A 19,313-nucleotide genomic window follows, 5' to 3' on the forward strand; every position below is an offset into this window, starting at 1 on the left:
ATCAGGTCTGCCGAGTCCTCGCGTTTTCCACCTTTTTCCCGGGAAACTTGGCCATTGATAAAGCACTTTCTGACCTCAGAAGCATCCTGGAGCATCGACAGGATCCTTGGTTCATTAGCCACATTCGTAGTCACTCAGGCCTTCCGGGGCCCCTGGCTAATGGCAATAGTATAGTAGACCAAGCGGTCTCAGCTCAGAATACCCAAGCTATACTAACCCACACGGCAGCCCCTCCGGGGGATGCTGTTAACCAGGCCAAGTTATTGCATTCCAGGTTTCACTTTTCGGCTACGTCGTTACATCATCTATGTGGCCTCCCCCTAGATACCTGTAAACATCTTGTCCGCAATTGTGCAACTTGTGCGCCCTTTGCGCCGCTTGGCCCCCTGCAACCTCAGGGAGTCAACCCACGAGGCCTAAAACCCAATTCTAAATGGCAAATGAACGTAACTCACGTTCCGTCCTTTGGGCGCCTCAAATATGTGCATGTAATAATTGACACCTTCTCGGCCATGTGTTATGCAGTCCCCCTTGCCGGGGAAACGGCCAAACACTGTATCAAGGCCCTAAGACAAGGAATTCTCTTCATGGGAGTTCCCTGGGACCTAAAAACAGACAATGGGCCTGCCTATCGCAGTGCCTCCTTTGCGGCCTTTCTTCAGTTATATAACATCACCCATCATTTCGGCATCCCCTATAATCCTCAGGGGCAAGCCATTGTGGAATCAGTCCATCGCCGCTTAAAAACACAAATTGAAAAAGAAAGGGCAATGCTCCCCCAGGCAACTCCAGGAGACCTTATCATAGCAGCCCTTATTCACCTTAATCTACTCACATTCAATAAAGAAGGGCTTTCGCCCCTACATAAACATTGGGGGCCCTCGTATAGGCCCACCCAGGCCCCGATGGTTTACTGGAAGGACCCAGAGAATAATGTCTGGAAGGGTCCCTCCCCACTCCTCGCCCAGGGGCGCGGGTTTGCTTGTGTTTTCCCAGATGATGCAGCACAACCAATCTGGATCCCAGGAAGGGCAATCCGGCCCGCCACCAGCAACCATGCGTCTAACGAGACGAGAACGCCGTCGTCTCTGCAACCTGGTGCACCAGATAACAACAGTACACCTGGGCCTGGACCCCAGTCCGAGTGAATTCCTCCAACCCCAATCTTACCTCCTCTTGTTGGCTTTGCCTCTCCACCTCCTTCCCCCTGTATGAGCCAGTCGCCTCCAACCTCTCTTTTTCAGAAAACACAGAAGACAGCCCTTCGAAATGCAATTGGAATACCTCTGCCGTCCCCTTAACCTTTCATTCAGTCTCCTTTACAGGAAAGTGCATCCGCCCTCGCTCAAGTAACTCTCCCAACCTCACAGCTTGTGCCAACTACTCCTCTCCCAGCAGCTCTGCCAAGTTTCTTATTCCCCACAACTCCTCCCAATGGCTCTGCTCCTCTACAGGACTTACTCCCTGCCTTAATGTACAAACCCTCAAGACAACTAATGAAACTTGCCTCCTAATTGTCCTCATCCCTAGGGTCTTATACCACAGCGAAGAAAACTTCTTCCTCCGCCTGGAAAGAACTGCAGATCCTGCCCTTCTACAAAAGCGAGAGCCCATCACCGTCCTCACGATTGCCTCCCTCCTAGGTCTTGCAGGCGCTGGCACCGGAATCGCTGCATTAGCCAGTCAAAGCTCCGCCCTAACTCACCTCCGGGTGGCTGTTAACGAGGACATTCGTCACCTACAAGACGCTATTTCCCATCTTAAAAATTCTGTCAATTCCCTCTCTGAGGTAGTGCTCCAAAACCGCCGAGGTCTCGACCTTCTCCTCCTCAAAGAAGGAGGCCTCTGCGCCGCCCTAGGAGAAGAGTGCTGTGTATATGCCAATTCCACAGGTCTCGCCGAGGACAGCCTAAAAAAGGTCCGAGAGGGACTAGAACGACGTAGAAGAGACCGTGAAGCCACCAGCTATTGGTCCCACATCTTTACTCCCCTCCTTCCTTACCTTCTCCCTCTCCTCGGCCCCCTACTAATGATTATTCTAGCTCTCACTTTAGGACCCTGCATTATCCGCAGAATTGTCCAGCTTGTAAGGAAACAAACGGATGCTATTTTTTCCTCGTTCGTGCAAGTCCAGTACCAGCGACTCGCCACCTCTGACGCTCCCTACTCCAAGATGACAACCAACCCTCCGTGACCTCACCGCCACCGGTCAACCCGCCGACCGCGAGGCCCTTCTCAATTGCCTGAACCTCATACCAACCTCGAGCTCCAGCTTCTCTGAACCTTCAACTTTAAACCTCCCACCTTCGCCCATCCCGCTAGCAGCAAGGCCCCTGTCGAGCGCCCGGGCGCCACACCAACGCTGAGCTCCAGCCTCGCTGAGCCACCGTCAACCCTTTTTCCCCTCCCCAACCTTCCCCTTCCCTCATCCCTTAGCGGACCTCTCCGGTAACCTTCTTCCTTTAATTTGAAAAGAAGGGGGAAATGCGGGACACTGATTACGTGCTTTGACTTGGCGGGCCTGGGCTGGGGGACCTGATCAGCCCCTGGGGAGGGTGGTGGGCACGGGCGACAGCGCCCTCCACAGCCCCCCGGGCCTGGGAAAGTGAGGCCGGAGGCAGGCCCCATTTCCTCACCCAAAATACCACCGTTAGGGGAGGCTTGCCGGAGGAACCGCCTTTTCCCCACCCCCTTATCTTGCCAGGACACTCCCCGTTGCCAGTGCAACTCCCATCACCACCAGTGTGCATACATTGTTGCCAGACACCGTTGCCAGAGGAACTCCCGCCCCTTTTCAAACAACCTCCGTGCTCTCTTAGAACCAATCCTAACCTCCGCACCCTCTCAGAACCAATCCTAGCCTTTATCCCCTCAGTATTGACTTGTAACAACCCCCGCCCTCTATGCCAGCCTATATAACCTGTGCTCACCCCTAATAAACTCTCTTGGCTTCTTCACCCTCAAAGAACCGTGTCCTGCCTGTTCCTTCTCGCCGCCCTCCACACCTTGCACGCCTCCGCCGGGGACTGGGCCCAGTCCCCCGCCTCGCCTTCGCCTCCGGGAAAGAGCCCCCGCCGCCGGTACCCTCCGAGCAACGCCGAGAGCCGAGGGTTCAGCAACCGGCCGCCCCCCCCCCCCCAGATAAATCAACTGCGACCGCAGCACACACCATGCTCCTCGGCCCCTTGATACTTGTTGAACTTTTCCCTAGAGAAAGGATATTCTCCTGAGGAAGCACAGGCAATTTTATGCTGGTGCAAGGCTGTAGCAGGTCTACAGTCCATTTTCCAACTCTACCAATGCCCTTTCCAGCATTTCCCTCCGTCTGGGATCCAGCCCAGGTCACATATCGCATTCCGCCACCACCTTGTCCCTTCAGTCTCCATCAATCTGGAACAGTCAGTCCCTCTTCAGCTTTCACAACCCGGACGTTTTTGAGGAACACAGGCAGGAATTCTATGAGGTGACCCTGGATCTGGGTTTGTCTGATGTTTCCTCGGCTTCGGGGTCAGGTTCCGTGTTACCGTCCGAGCCCTACGTGGTGGGTGCGGAGACTCTCCCTGGACATCACTGCCCTGATGCCTGCCCCCCGCCCCCGGTGATGTCGGCTTTCATCACCTGGTCCAGGTGCCCTCTGGCTTCTCACCACCTGGTTACAGGTTATCCCTCTGTGACTCAAGAGCCTTCTGCAGGGAATCACTCTGAGTCCACACAACTGTCCGGTGATACCAGTCACCCCACTTCCCTGATTTAGCATCCATTGGTAAACATCTTCACCATGATCATTGCAAAGCAGTTATTTTCCCCAACTCCCTCCATATTTACCAGCCAGCATTTACTGTAAGGATGAGCTGTCCCTTCTCCCTCACTGACTTATTTATTGAACCATGTACTTGTTTACCTGTGTATTGCCAATATGGACTTACAATCCTTCACTGTCCTTATGTATGTTGATGCTCTTGCTGTCCCCGATTTGGCCAGGGAGAGGCTGCCCAGTGTCCCACAAAATGCCCCCATTGTTTTTTTGAGCCTTTCCTTGCTTTTTGGTGCCACGGATGGTCTAAGGTCAGTTGTGTCTTCCTTGGCCCAGCCTGGAATTGTTAGGTTTGGAGCCGTTCAAGAATCCACACAAAGCAGCAAGTCAAAGTTTAGGTATAAAGTTTAAGATTTATTAGAGAAAGAAAGCAGGTGGGAGCCAGCAGAAAAGAAGAAAAAAGATAGTGGCTCCTGCTCTCTATCTGAGAACAGCGTTTTTTAACGAAAAAAGGAACCCACGTTGGGTAGGGTGTCCGCTGTGATGTTCTGTGCCTCGATTGGGTAAGTGCTTATCTAGTTTTGGGCTGATTGGTTGGTAGAATTCTGAGACAATATTCTTTTTAGGAAAGCAGCTGCGTTATCTAAGTGGGGAGAGCAGGCGTTTGTGGTTGTTCATCTTATGGACGTATCTGACCTTACCTTGCCCGCCTTTGAGGGGCCACTGTGGCTGGAACAGCCTTGAACAGCTTTGAACAGCCTCATTCTTTAGTTTATGGGGCACCTGTTTTCTGTGAGATAAGCTGCAGGGCCCCTGGGTTCGAAACTCCTTCTATATGTTAGTTTCTTCTTCTGGGATCTAACAGGAATCAGCCATTTCTCCAAGGAGCCCTGGTTGTTTTTATTGAAAATAGTACTTGGAAACCAATGCTAGGTCTGCTAATTGCAGCAGGGGTGTCAACTGCTTTCAGGACAGAGCAGATCAAAAAATATATAAAGATAATAATAAGGAAAATATAAGCACAAAATGGAGGATGATGTGGAAAAACCCTGTGTGGGGGATTAGAATTGGAGTTTTCATTATGAACTGAAATAATATGGATGGGATGATTGGTAGACAGATTATTGATATAACTGAGAAGTATCAGATGTAACTGCTATTACACAATATACATAGTACACACCTTATCCCTACTCTGAACTTACACTGTCCTTCATCAACAAGGGTATCTTGAGTCCCAGAAACAGCATGTTTACTCATCTCGTCCTACAATATGCCAAAAAAAAGTGTCTCAAAATCACTACACCAGTACCTCCTCAAAATCAAACCTACCGAAACGAGCTCAAGATTGATTTCCTGGTCTTCTTTCCCTTGACTGAGGGACGATAGTCAAAGTCCTGTGTTTAGTTTTCCTCTAGTTTAGCTACATATTCGGTTGAAACATAGTAGTACTCATTTGTTTCATTTTGCATTCCAGGTTAGAGTTTTTCTCACCCCTGTTGATGTTTGCATGTTAATATCACATCTTGCTACTTTCCTGAATTCTTTCTTTGCATTGAGTTTTATCATCCATTCTCCAAGTTTTACAGGTATACTCGCACATCATCTGAAAACAGAGTCAGCATTCCTTCTTCCCTACAATTCTGGTCCCCTAGTCGTTCTCTTATCTCCCTGCAGTGGATAACACCCCCTGAAATGTGAAATGGGGGTGAGACATGGACAGCCTCCCCTTGCACATGATTTGTTTTTTGATTCACCCGTTAATTTTCACTGCCGGGGGTGCTCCTCTGCACACACCCCAGCTGACCTGGGTTCTCTCCCGTTGCAACATTGGGGTCATTTAGTGTTTTGCTGTAGGGACACGTGGTGGGGCTGCAGACCCCATCTCCTGACACACTGGTGCACCATTTTCTCGTGGTGAATTCTTGGACGGATAGTCCTAGGATATAGTCTGCTTTTCCCACACCAGAAAATGCCCGTTGGATTTACTCCCAAATGAGCAGTACACTCAAGCTCCCTTTGCACCACATCCTCACTAATACGTAGGGTTGTCAGAAATTTGAAATTTTGCCGCTGTGGTGGGCATATTTCAGCCTTATTTGAATTTGGGTTTTCCTAATCACTAAGGAGTGTGTTTCTGTGCCAGTTTGGATATATTATATCCCCCACCCCCTCCAAAAGCCATATTCTTTAATGCAATCTTGTGGGGGGCAGGGTTTTTAATCTTTTTGATTAGGGTGTGACCTCTTGATTGAATGTTTCCATGGAGATTTGACCCCACCCATTCAGGGTCGGTCTTGATTAGTTCACTGGAGTATTTAAGAGAGCTAAGAGAGACCCAGATGCTTGCTGACACTTTGAGATGCTAGGCCAGAGTTTGTTCCAGAGAAGCTGAACAAGAGCAAAATGCCCCAAAAGCAGCTGAGAGAGACTTTTGGAGAGACACTTAGGAGCAAACAGAGATGTTTAGAAATGCTTGGAGTTGAAGACAGAAGGACATTTGGAGATGCTAAGCCAAGGATGCACAGAAGCTGAGAAAGGAGCTGAAACAACCCAGGACCAGCAGACGCCAGCCACGTGCCTTCCCAGCTGATAGATGTTCCAGATGCCATCGACCGAAGGTATCATCTTATTGGTGCCTTAGTTTGGACACTTGGAACTGTAAATTTGTACCTGAATAAACCCCCTTTATAAAAGCCAATCCTTTTCTGGTATTTTGCATATCGGCAGTGTTAGCAAACTGGAACAGGGGCTTTCTACTTCCCCTTCCAGAAAATGCCAGCTCATCTTTGTTTCAGCCTTTCAGATTTCTTTGTATATTTGGAAAACTATTTCTTTTCTAGTTTTGTGTGTTTTACAATCTTTTTCAGTGCCTGGATTTTCACTTTCTGGTGTTTACCAATCAATAGGCACTCTTAATTTTAGTGTAGCCATGTTTATCAATATTCTCCTTTATAACTAGCACTAATTTTTATATATTTTTTAAGAAATCCTGCCCCACTCTGAGGTCATAAAGATAGTTTCCCTTATTGTTTCCAAATGTTTCATTGTTTTTCCAATAAATTTGAATAATACGAGAATTTTCAATAAAAGAAAATTAACGAAACTGATTCAAGTAATAGAAACCCTGGAGAGAAGGTTTCTGGACAATTTTAAGCAAACCAAAGAATGGAAAATCCCACACTTTAAAAAAAAAAAAGCTGTTTCAAAGACTATAAGAGAGGGAAAACCACTCAGTTCATTGTAAAGGCTGGTATAAACTTGGTAACAAAACTGACAAAAACAGTAGAAGAAAACTATAGGCCAATTTCAAATCTAAATAGAGATATAAAAATATTTTAATATGCTAGCTAAACAAGTGCAGCAGTGCATTTTTTCTATAGATTATATTTCCTGACAAAAAGAATTGTCCCTGGGATGTAAGAATGTTTCAACGTCCAATGTCTTTTAGTACAATTAATATTCACAATTAAAGAAGAAAACATATATAAACATCTCAAGCTTACTGATAATCAGGAAAGTATATTAAAACAAAAATGAAATTTCCTCTACTCATCAGATTAGTAAAAATTGAAGATACATTTTTTAACCTTTTATAAACTAATTGCTACATAATAATTTACATAAGTGAATAAAACTCATGTATCAACATGGAAAAATCTTCGAAAACTTCACATCGAGTAAAAATTCAAGTTTTAGAGTGATATGTGATTCCATTTTATTAAATTTTAAGACATCCAAAAACAGGAAACATTTAATGCATACTGGACATGCTTAAGTGCTAAAGACAAAAGGCACGACATTCAGTTGTTGTGGCAGATTGAACCATAAACTGCAACAAAGTGCGTGTGCTGAATCTTAATCCACATTCCCGTGTGTGTGAACCCATTTGTAAATCAGACTTTTGAAGCTGTCCTGGCCAAATTGAATCAGGGTGGTTCTCCAGGCGCATTACTGGAGGCCTTATAGAGAGAGGACACTAAATGCTCATTGTTTTAGCCACCCCCCACCATGTGGTTTCTGCATAGCAGCCCCAGCAAACCAAGACAGCTGGTGTGTATGAGTACAGGTACCAGGTCATTAAAATCTGTTCTCTATACTCATATGTATGCATGAAATACTTATAATGAAAAAGTAAGGTTAAGAAGTATCCTCACAGGCCACAGCGTGCATTTTGTTTTTTATCCTCAGTTGGATGAGTGTCTGCTGACACGTTTGTAGGGGTGTAACCTGATCAGATTCATGTCTTTACAGGATTGCTCCATGTGGTGGTTTGAAGCTGTTTTGTACCGCAGAAAAGACCATCTTCCTTTAATCCATTCCTGTGGGTAGTACCCTTTGATTAGGATATTTCAGGACTCTTACTGGAGTCCTTTATAAGAGGATAAAACACAGCATAAAGCCCCAGAGAAGGTTAGAGAGAAGGACACACAGAAACTAAGAGAGACAGAAGCTAAAAGAGAGAAACACGCAGAAGCGGAGAGAGGAAGCCACTTGCGGTCGCAGTTGACTCGTCTGGGGGGGGGAGGTGGCGGCCGGTTGCCAAATCCTAGGCTCTCAGGATTGCTTGGAGGGTACCGGCGGCGGGGGCTCTTTCCCGGAGGCGAGGGCGAGGCGGGGGACTGGGCCCGGTCCCCGGCGTAGGCGTGCAAAGTATGGAGGGCGGCGAGAAAGGAACAAGCGGGACACGGTTCTTTTAGGGTGAAGAAGCCAAGCGAGTTTATTAGGGGAGAGTACAAGCTTATATCGGGCGTTTAGGGGGCGGGGTAGCTGTAGAGGTTAAAGGCTTGGATTGGTTCTGAGAGGGCGCGGAGGTTGATTGAAAAGGGGCGAGAGTTGCTCCGGTAACGGTGTCTGGCAACAATGTATGCGCACTGGTGGTGATGGGAGTTGCACTGGCAACGGGGAGTGTCCGGGCAAGATAAGGGGGTGGGGAAAGGGCGGTTCCTTCCGGCAAGCCTCCCCTAACAGTGGTATTTTGGGTGAGGAAATGGGGCCTGCCTCCGGCCTCACTTTCCCAGGCCCGGGGGGCTGTGGAGGGCGCTGTCGCCCGTGCCCACCACCCTCCCCAGGGGCTGATCAGGTCCCCCAGCCCAGGCCCGCCAAGTTGAAGCACGTAATCAGTGTCCCGCACCACTGAAGCCAGAAAGTGAAGCAACGAAACCCAGGAGAGAAGGACCAGCAGATGCCAACCATGTGCATCACCATGAGGGTATTATCAGATGATGCCTTGATTTGGACATTTTTCACGGCCTAAGAACCTTAAGTTTGTAAGTCAATAAATCCCCATGGTAAAAGCCAACCCATTTCTGGTATATTGCATTTTGTCAGCTTTAGCCAACTGCAACACCCCAGCCCTGGGGAGGTGGGGATAGTAAGTAGAACTTTGCAGGAGAGGATGCTGGGATACTGCAACAGTCCAGAGGCTGAGAGGGGAGGAGGCAGAGAAGGGGGCTTAGTGGATGGGTTTGGACTGTGGAGCCTTGGCGGTGGTTATGGACAATGCCTACATGAAGTGTCCAGCACGAAGCAGGCACTCAGTAAATCGTGGTTGCTATCATCATGCCTAAATGTGCTGCAAACCCACTCATGACATTTGAGCTCAGTTGCATGGAGACTGTTTTTGAACGACACTGAAGCAAGGCACCTGCGTCTGCTGCACGGTGCATCTGTGCTCTGTGGGGGCCTTGCTTGAGGTCTTTTTATTTTGTCCATCATCACAAGTAGTGCCTCAGTCACCTCATGCAGCTACCATGGAATTAAATTGAGCAACCTGAAATTATGCACCTAATTACATCTTGCATCTGTTAGAATTGCTGATCAACCCAAGCCTTGGTGTAAGCTTGGCCACGTCAGCAACACCCAGGAGAAGCTGGCAGGGGGCATCTCTGTGCAACACCAGTCATCTAGGTAATTTTAAAATCCCAGGTGGCCTCACCCTGCTGTGAGGAAGGCTGAATTTGATTCCGAGACCCTCCCAGGGGCTTGGTGGTGAAGTACATTTTGAAGCAAACCTGGGCCCTACTCTTTCTGTTTCTGATGTAGGATTTCACCAGTTGAGCTCTCTTGCTGATTGGTTCTTGGTGACTTCAGCTGCTTCTCGGTGGCCCTGGGCGTCCGTCACCGCACACCTCTTCATTACCCATCATCAGATGGAGTTTTTGGAGGGGGAAGGGCGCTTGTATTTAATTAAAAGGGGCCTGCCTTGAAAGCTCAGTTTAATAAACACTATGTAAATCCCAGAGTGTGTGTCTGTGAAAATGGTTTGCCTTCCAAACTCTTTTGTCCTGATTACAGATCACAGCTTAAAATGAGGCAAGGAAGTGAGTGAATGTCAAAATTTGGGGCCAAAGTTACATGACGGGAGACCCGTGGTTTTCCTGCACTGGCTTTAGTCCTCCAGGGCCCCGTCCTCGTCTTGATTCATTAACTTCCAACCTCAAAGCCTTTTCTGCACTCAATTCTCAGTGGTCGTTCTTTACATCTCAATTTGTGAGGCCAGAGACACAAAAATGTCACAGTAATGAAATCTGGGGAAGGGGGAATGGCACCCACATAGGAATTCTGAGAGTAGATGGCAGAAATAAAATTAAAAATACTCTCTGGTGTGTTCTCTGACCCAGCAATTTTAGCAGTAATTATTAAAACTGAAATCTCTGCTCCTAGAGGCCTTTCAAGAGCATTCATTAAGGGAGAAAAGGGTTCAAATTATCTCTAATTCTAAACCAAACTTTGACACTGGGTGCCCTGGTAACAATGCCTCACTGGATCAATTCCCAATGTTTTTAAGAGTTAACCCTGATTTAAAAATTTATAATAATAAAGACCCTGGCCCAGGGTCCATGACTTGAACAAAATAATCTCAGAATGATTTTGCATCCTGATGCTCATCCTCCACCAGCAACTGTGATGCGCTAATACATGACAAGTGTAGAATCGGCTGAACTTCTATCTTAGAGACGCTCAATGTTTTCACCATTATCCTTCCCATAAGATATATCTGCACAATGGAAATACAATGAATCAGAACCCATGGGTCCACAAACATATCCCTAGTCTCAGAAAAGCAGACAGAAAAGGTGTATTAGTTTCTCATTGCTGTTGTAACAAATTAACTTAAATTTAGGAACTTAAAACTGCACAGACTCAGAGCTGACATCCTACTTAATGGAGAAATGCTGAAAGCACCCTCCTAAGATCAAGAGCAAGACAAGGATGCCCGCTGTCACCACTGCGGTTCAACGTTGTACTGGAGGTTCAAGCCGGTGCAATTAGGTAATAAAAGGACACAAAAGGCATCGAAAATTTTCCCTATTTGCAGATGACATGATCCTATATACAGAAAATCCCAAAGAATCTACCAGAAAGCTACTTGAGCTAATAAATGAACTCAGCAAAGTGGTGGGATGCAAGGTCAGCTTGCAAAAATCAGTTCTGTTTTTATACACCTGCAGTGAGCTTTCCAAAAAGGAAATCAGGGAAACAATTCCATTTACAAGAGAAAATAAAAGAATAAAATATCTAGGAATAAATTTAGCCAAGAATGCAAAGGACTTGTATACAGAAAGCTATACATAATTGCTGAAAGAAATTAAAGAACTAAAGGAGTTGAAAGATATGTGTTCATGAAATGGAAGATGTAATGTCATTAAAATGTCAATACCATCCAAAGCAACTCACACATTCAACAAAATTCCATCAAAATTCCAGTAGCCTTCTTTGCAGAAATGGAAAAAGTAACCATAAAATTCATAGGGAAGATATTAGTGATGAATGCACAACTGTATGATGATACTGTGAGCCATTGATTGTATACTTTGAATAGATTATATGGTGTGTTACTTTGAATAGATTACATGGTGTGTTAATATATTTCAACAAAATCGCACTTAAAAAATTCATGCGGAAGGACAAAGGGCCCCAGATAGCTAAAAGCATCTTGAAATGAAGAATAAAATTGGAAGACTCACATTTCCTAATTTCAAAACTTATAACAAAGCTACAGTGATCAAAACAGTGTGGTACTAGCCTACGGACAGACATATAGACCAATGAAATCATATTGAGAGCTCAGAAATAAACCCATACATCTATGGAGAAATGATTTTGACAAGGGTACCAAATCAATGGGGAAAAAACAGTCTCTTTAACATATGTTCAGTTTCAGCTGGGGAAACTGAATATTCATATGCAAAAGAATGAAAGTGGATCCCTACCTCACACCATATATAAAAATTAACTCAAAATTGATCATGGCCGAAATATAGAAGCTAAAAACAATAAGACTCTTAGAAGAAAACATAGAGGAAATCCTTCCTGACCTTGGATTTGGCAATGGAAACTTAGAATTTATACCGAAAGCACAAGCAAAGACAAAAAATAGATAAACCGGATTTCATCAAAATTAAAAACTTTTGTGCATCAAAGAGAAACTATCACAAAAGTTACAAGACAGACACCAAGAGTAAGGAGAAAAATATTGGTAAACCATGTGTGCTAGTTTGGTTACATTATGTCCCACCAAAAGCCATGTTCTTTAAATGCATCTTGTGGGTGGCAGACATATTAGTGTTGATTAGGGTTGCAGATCTTGGATTAGGGATGTTTCCATGGAGATGTGCCCACCCCACTGTAGGTGATAACTCTGATTAAGATCATTTCCTTTGGAGGTGTGGGCCCCTATGCATTCAGTGTGGGGCCTTGATGAGTGTCACTGGAGCCTAGTAAAAGCTCAGACAGAAGGAGCTTACTGCGAGCTGCAACTTACAGAGACATTTTGAAGACAGCCATTGAAAGCAGAGTTCGCTGGTGCTTTGGAGATACTAGCCCATAGTTTGCCCCAAGAAGCTGACACTGACATTTTGGAGAACACCAGTATGAAACACAACCTGGGAGCAAGCAGACGCCAGCCACATACCTTCCCAGCTAACAGAGGTTTTCTGGATGCCAATGGCCTTTCTCCATTGAAGGCACCCTATTGGTGATACCTTACCTTGAACACTTCATGGCCTTAAGACTGTAACTCTGTAATCAGAAAAACCCCCTTTATAAAATCCAATCCATTTCTGGTGTTTTGCAAAGTGGCAGCATCAGCAAACCAGAACACCATATATATGATAAGGATTTAATATCCAGACTGTATAAAGGACTTCTCATGTCTCAACAACCCAAAGGCAAACAGCCCAATTTAAAAACAGGCATAGAAGTTGCATAGACATTTCTCCAAAGAAGATATGAAAACAGCCAAAAGATGCTTAACATTGTTAGCCACTGGAGAAATGCAAATAAAAAACCATCAGATACTACTTCACACCCACTAGAATGGCTATCATTTAAACAGTGGAAAATAACAAGTGCTGGTGAGGATGTGAAGAAATAAGAACCCTCATAAAATGGTGCAGCTGGTGTGGAAAACAGTTTGGTGATTCCTCAAAATGTGAAACACAGAACTACCATATTACCCAGAATCCCACTCCTGGGTACACACTCCAAAGAGCTGAAAACATGGACTCAAACAGGTATCTGTGCATCAAGGTTCATAGCAACATTATTCACAATGGCCACAAAGTGGAGGTAACCCAAGTGCCTGTCGACAGATGAGTGAATAAACAAAATGTTGGGTTATGTGAATAATATGGGACATCATTCAACCATAAAAAGGAGTGAAGTTCTAATACATGTCACTACATAGATGAATTTGAAAATATTATAAAGTGAAACAAGCCCGGCACAAGAGGACATATACTGCATGATTCCACTAATGCAAGGTAGCTAGAACATGCAAACTCATAGAGACACAAAGGAGAGTACAAGTAGCAGGAGTGGGGGAAACAGGGGTGGGAAGTTAATGCGCAGTGGGTGCAGGGTCTCTATCTGGGGTGATGAAAAAGTTTTGGTAGTGGAGGGTGGTGATGGTAGCACAATATTGTGTGATTAATACCATGAATTGTATGCTTGGGAGTGGTTGAGATGGGAATTTTTATGTTGTGTGTGTTACCACAATTTTAAAGAGAGAGGTTTAAAGGACAATGACAACTAAATGCAGTAAATAATCCTCGACTGGATCTAGTAATGGAGGAGAAAATGTCCAAAGAAGAGAAAATGCCCAATTGCCCCAATTTTTTGAATTGGAACAAATGAAAAATTGGAATATAGACTGTTTGCTTGATAACAATGTTAAATTTCTTGAACTTTGTACTTAACGTGGTTTCATAAGTGAATATCCTTGTTCCTAGGAAATAAACATGGAAATATTAAATGGTAAAGGAGGATGATATAATGCAACCTACTCTCAAATATTTAGAAAGGCCGTCAGCATCTGGAAAACCTCTGTTAGCTGGGAAGATACGTGGCTGGCATCTGCTTGCTCCCAGGTTGCATTTCAAAATTGTGTTCTCCAGAATGTCTCTGTGTCAGCTTTCAATGGCCATCTTCAAAATGTCTCAGCTGCAGCAGCTCTGAGGTTTGTGAACTTTTATAGAGCTCCAGTAAACCAATCAAGACCCACACTGAATTGGAGGGGCCACACCTCCGTGGAAATAATCTAATCAAAGGTATTACCCACAGTTGGGTGGGTCACATCTCCATGGAAACAAACTAATCCAAAGATTCCATCCTAATCAGCTCTAATAAGTCGGCCCCCACAAGATTGCATTAAAGAACATGGCATTTTGAGGGGCATAATACATCCAAACCAGCACAAATGGTTTAACAAATGTGGCAAAATGTTACAAGTTGGTAAATCTAGGTATCTGGGTAGGGGGTATATTAGAGTTTTCTGTATTACTCTTCAACTTTCTTTCAAGTTTGAAATTATTTCAAATAAAAAGTTAAGAAAAGTACATATGAACATGACATTTTTAGTTGATATGATGGATGAAACATGCAACCATTATGAGTTTGAAATTTAAAACAGAAAAATATTTTACTTCTCAGTTCAGATACCAAATAAACAGTCTTTTAAAATGCACATAAAAGCATCTCAGTTCTTGAGGTTAAAAGGCTGAACTTAGCCTTATGGGGATAAAATCCAGGTGGAGGCTGCGATGTCTTCTGTCTGGACCCTTTAGAGAAAAATCTGCTTTTTTGACTTTCTGAACTCCCAGAAGCCACCAGCTTTCCTTGGCTTGCTGCCTCTTTCTCCATCTTCAAAGCACATCCTCCAACCTCTGCTTCCGTTGTTGCAGCTGCTTCTTTGACTTTGGCACTCTTGCTCCCCTGTGATGAGGACTACTTGCAGTTACTTTGGGCTCACCCAGAAAATCCAGGATAATCTCTCATCTCGGAGAGCCTTGGTTTAATCACATCTGCACCATCTCTTTTTCCAGGTTAGGTTACATACTCACAGGTTTTGGGGATTAGGATGCAGACATCTGCCTTAGTTTGCAGGTCTGCTATGACAAATATCACTCAATGGGTTGGCTTCAGTGAGAACACATGTCTCATAGTTTCAGAAGCTAGACATCCAAAATCAAGCTGTCAGCATGGCCAGTCTTTCTCCCAAAGCCTGTAGCATTCTGGTGCTCACTTGCCACAGTCCTTGGGGTCCCCTGGCTTGCAGCCCTGCCTCCACCACATGGTGATCTCTCTCTCCTGTGCCTGCTCTTCTGGTTTCCGGTGACTTCCACCTTTTCCCTGTGGCTTTCTCTATCTCTCTTTATAAAGCTTGCAGTAATACGGATTAAGGCCCACCCTGATTCCATTGGGCCATGCCTTAAATAAAAATAACATCTTTACAAGTTCTGGTTTTCTAATGCTGCTGGAATGCAAAACACCAGAGATGGATTGGCTTTTATAAAGGGGCTTTATTTGGTTACACAGTTACAGTCTTAAGGCCATAAAGTGTCCAAGGTAACACATCAGCAATCAGGTACCTTCTCTGGAGGATGGCCAATGGCGTCCAGAACACCTCTGTTAGCTGGGAAGGCACGTGGCTGGCGTCTGCTCCAAAGCTCTGGTTTCAAAATGGCTTTCTCCCAGGACATTCCTCTCTAGGCTGCAGTTCCTCAAAAATGTCACGCTTAGGTGCACTTGGGGTATTTGTCCTCTCTCAGCTTCTCCGGAGCAAGAGTCTGGTTTCAAAGGCTATCTCCAAAATGTCTCTGTAAGCTGAAGCTCCTCTCTCAGTTCCAGTGCTTTCCTCAAAGTGTCCCTCTTGGCTGTAGCTCCGCTTCAAACTGTCACTGTCAGCTGCACTGAGTTCCTTCTGTTTGTCAGCTCATTTATATGGCTCCACTGGTCAAGGCCCACCCTGAATGGGTGGGGCCATGCCTATGTGGAAATATCTCATGGAGTCATCACCCACAGTTGGGTGGGGCACATTTCCATGCAAACAACCTAATCCAAACAATCCAGCTTAATCCCCACTAATATGTCTGCCCCACAAGATTGCATCAAAGAATATGGCTTTTTCTGGGGGACATAATACATTTAAACCAGCACACAAGTTCTATTTATAACCAAGTTCACACCCACAGGAATGGGAGATTAAAATCAGGAACATGTATTTTGGGGAACATAATTCAATCTACCACAGTATCTTCAGGGGACCATCATTCTACCAGCCACAGATTAGGTGGCTGCATCAAACCCCTGAAATCAGAACTAGACTCCAGATTTTCTAACTTTTTCTGAAGCTCTTTGCTTATATGATTTTTCAGTATATAAGAACAGTATTTCTGAACAGATAGGCTAAGATAACTGCAGTAACAAACAACCTCCAAACAGCTGATGACTTAACATAAGAAAACTTTCTTTCTCACCCATGTGAAGTCAGCTCCCCCTCTTCAGGGCCGCTGTTCCCATGTGTTGACTCCACAGCTTGTGGCCCCATCCGTACCCACACATTTCCACAATCGCCGGGGCAGGGAAGGGAGGGCTGGGCATCAAGAATTGGCAATTAATGCTTCTCCCCAGAAACATCACATCCGCTCACATTTCAATGGCCAAAGCAAGTCGCAAGGCCACTTTCACATGAAAGAGACCATGAAGCACAATCCTTCCCTGCGTGCAAAAGTTGAAGAGAAGTGGGTTTTGGCAAAAAATGCCTAACGGGTTTAGCCTGATGGCCAGATTTGGACTATAGGCACAAATCACTCAGGCACACGGCCTGATTTCTTCTGCAGCCAGAACTCCCAATACGAATCTGGAAAATAAAACTGAAGCTCTTTTATGGGTATAATGGAAATAAATTTGCTAGAAAATTCGGATACCCTAAAAAACATCTGAAGACTCTTTGTTAAATAAACAAATCCACAGACGCCTCTCAGGTGCTATTCACAAAAGCGATGCTATTTACATATTTACCCCACTCTCAGTGACGGGTGGGAAACGGCTAGACCCGCACATCTTTGGGAGGGTCAAAACCTGCAGAAACAAGGATAGCAGCCAGACCCAGCTCTCCCTGGAGGACATCCGCCCATGCGCCTTCCAGATGTGTTTTTTTTGGTTTTTTGTTTTTTTTTTGTTTTTTAGAATCATTAGGTTTGGGGTTTTTTTGTAAAGCAGTCAGGGAGCTTCAGAAAAGGGATTGCCAACCTTTCAACCACTGAGAAACTTTCATCCTTTATTCTCTGCCACTGGCTTCAGGTTTTACAGGATAATCTGCACCACCACTACCCAACTGCTTTATTTAAAAGATTAACACATTTCCCCAAGTTTTGTTCATCAAAGATTTGTAACGGGCAAGTGGCGCCTCTGATGGTGTGCGCTGTGCAGTGTTATCACCTTGTGTCCAAGTGCCTGCACTGGCTCTATCGTGGGCAGATTCACAAATTTTCTTAAGCAACCTGAACTAGAACCCGCACAGCCCCGTTCCCACTGTTCCTCATTCTTTGAGAATGGCTGGGCTCGAGGTTTGGAATTACCGGTAACACCTAAGCCTTATACAGCATTTACTACATACTCTGTAAATCAATTTACTCATTTACTCCTCAAGGTAATGCTATTATCTCCATTTCCCAGAGGAGGAAATGGAAGCCCAGAGAGGTTGTGCAGCGGCCCCAGGTGGCTCAGCTGAAGGGGCAGAGCCGGGAGGAGAACATGGCCTTCTGCACCCGGGCCTGCTCGGGCCTGCTCTGCCCTCCTGCCTCCCACGGACGCATTGTTGGTCCAGATCGGGTGTTCTGGTTTGCTAAAGCTGCTGAAATGCAAAATACCAGGAATGGATTGGCTTTTATAAGGGGTTTATTGGTTACAAATTTACAGTTCTAAGGTCATAAAAGTGTCCAAAGCAAGGCATCAACAGGTAGATAACCACTGAGGAAAAGGCTGATGGCGTCCGGAACATCTCTGTCAGCCAGGAAGGACATGGCTGGCATCTGCTGGACCTTTGTTCCTGGATTGTGTTGCTTTCAGCCTCTGAGTCCAGTGGCTTCTCTTTAAGCGTCTGTGGGTTCTCACTTAGCTTCTCTCGGACAAACTCTGGGCTTCATCTCTTAGCTCAGCATCTCCAAGTGTATTTCCGGCTGCATCTCCAAGCATCTGGGTCTGTGTTGGCTCTCAGCTCTCTCTCTTAAGAACGCCAGTAAACTAATTAAGACCCACTTGAAAGAGCAGGGTCACGCCTCCATGGAAATAGTCTAAATAAAAGGTCACACCCAGAACAAGTCTGCCCCCCAAGAGTGGATAAAAAGAACATGACTTTTGTCATGTAATAGATTCAAATCAGCACATCAGGAGACCGCGCCCCGAAAGAAGGCGGCGTGGCAGGGGGCGGGGTCCCCACTGAGCGGAACTGGGTCCTGACAGCTCATCCACTTACAGCTCTTTGAACCACTCCTGTGGCCTCCAGAGAAACCCCCACCCCGGAGCCGCTCCCACAAACAACACAGCAGATAATCTGGTCTGGGAAGGGGCCCAGCACAAAATAGGAAATTAATTATTTATGGCCCTGAATCAAAGGTCATTGCATTTAAGCTCCTGTCACTATAGCTTTGATTATTTTGGGGGGGATAAAACCCAAAGATGGCCCCTAAGCCCATGATGCATAATGATTTGGGGGTCACAGGCCACCTTGAGAACTCACAAAGGCAATACTCTCCCCAGGAAGGTGCAGCTCCACACATGGGGCCTGTGGAGCTCTCCCACCTCCCACGGAAACCCACCCGCTGCTGACCTCCTTCCCAGATGCAGGCGGGAGCAGCCCCAGGGCTCCAAGGAGAGCCACGAGGACGCTGGGGGAGCCTGGAGCCTGTGGAAGCAATATACATCCCACGCTCTCCCACCCATGGGTCACTGGCCGTGCTGGGCTGGCAGTAAGACCGGCCAGGGCTCACTCCTTCTGCAGCTGCATCGGCCCCACGCGCATTGGACCTGCTGGGGCAAGAACTGGATTCTCCTGGAGCCCAAACCCCAGGCCCCTGTTCCACTACCTCCTGGATCGTCAACCCCCCAGATTGGGCAGGGGGACAAAACACCTCCCCCACGAGGTGTCCGGGAGGAACAAATGGGAAAGGTACATGAACACACACACACAGAGCAGGTCAGAGGGTCAGACCCGGAAGAGAACCAGTGGAGAGGGCAGCAGAAGCCGAGGGGGCCACCCCAGAAGGGCCGGGAC

This window comes from Choloepus didactylus, chromosome 2 (assembly GCF_015220235.1).
Source record: "Choloepus didactylus isolate mChoDid1 chromosome 2, mChoDid1.pri, whole genome shotgun sequence".
Taxonomy (NCBI): Eukaryota; Metazoa; Chordata; class Mammalia; order Pilosa; family Megalonychidae; genus Choloepus; species Choloepus didactylus.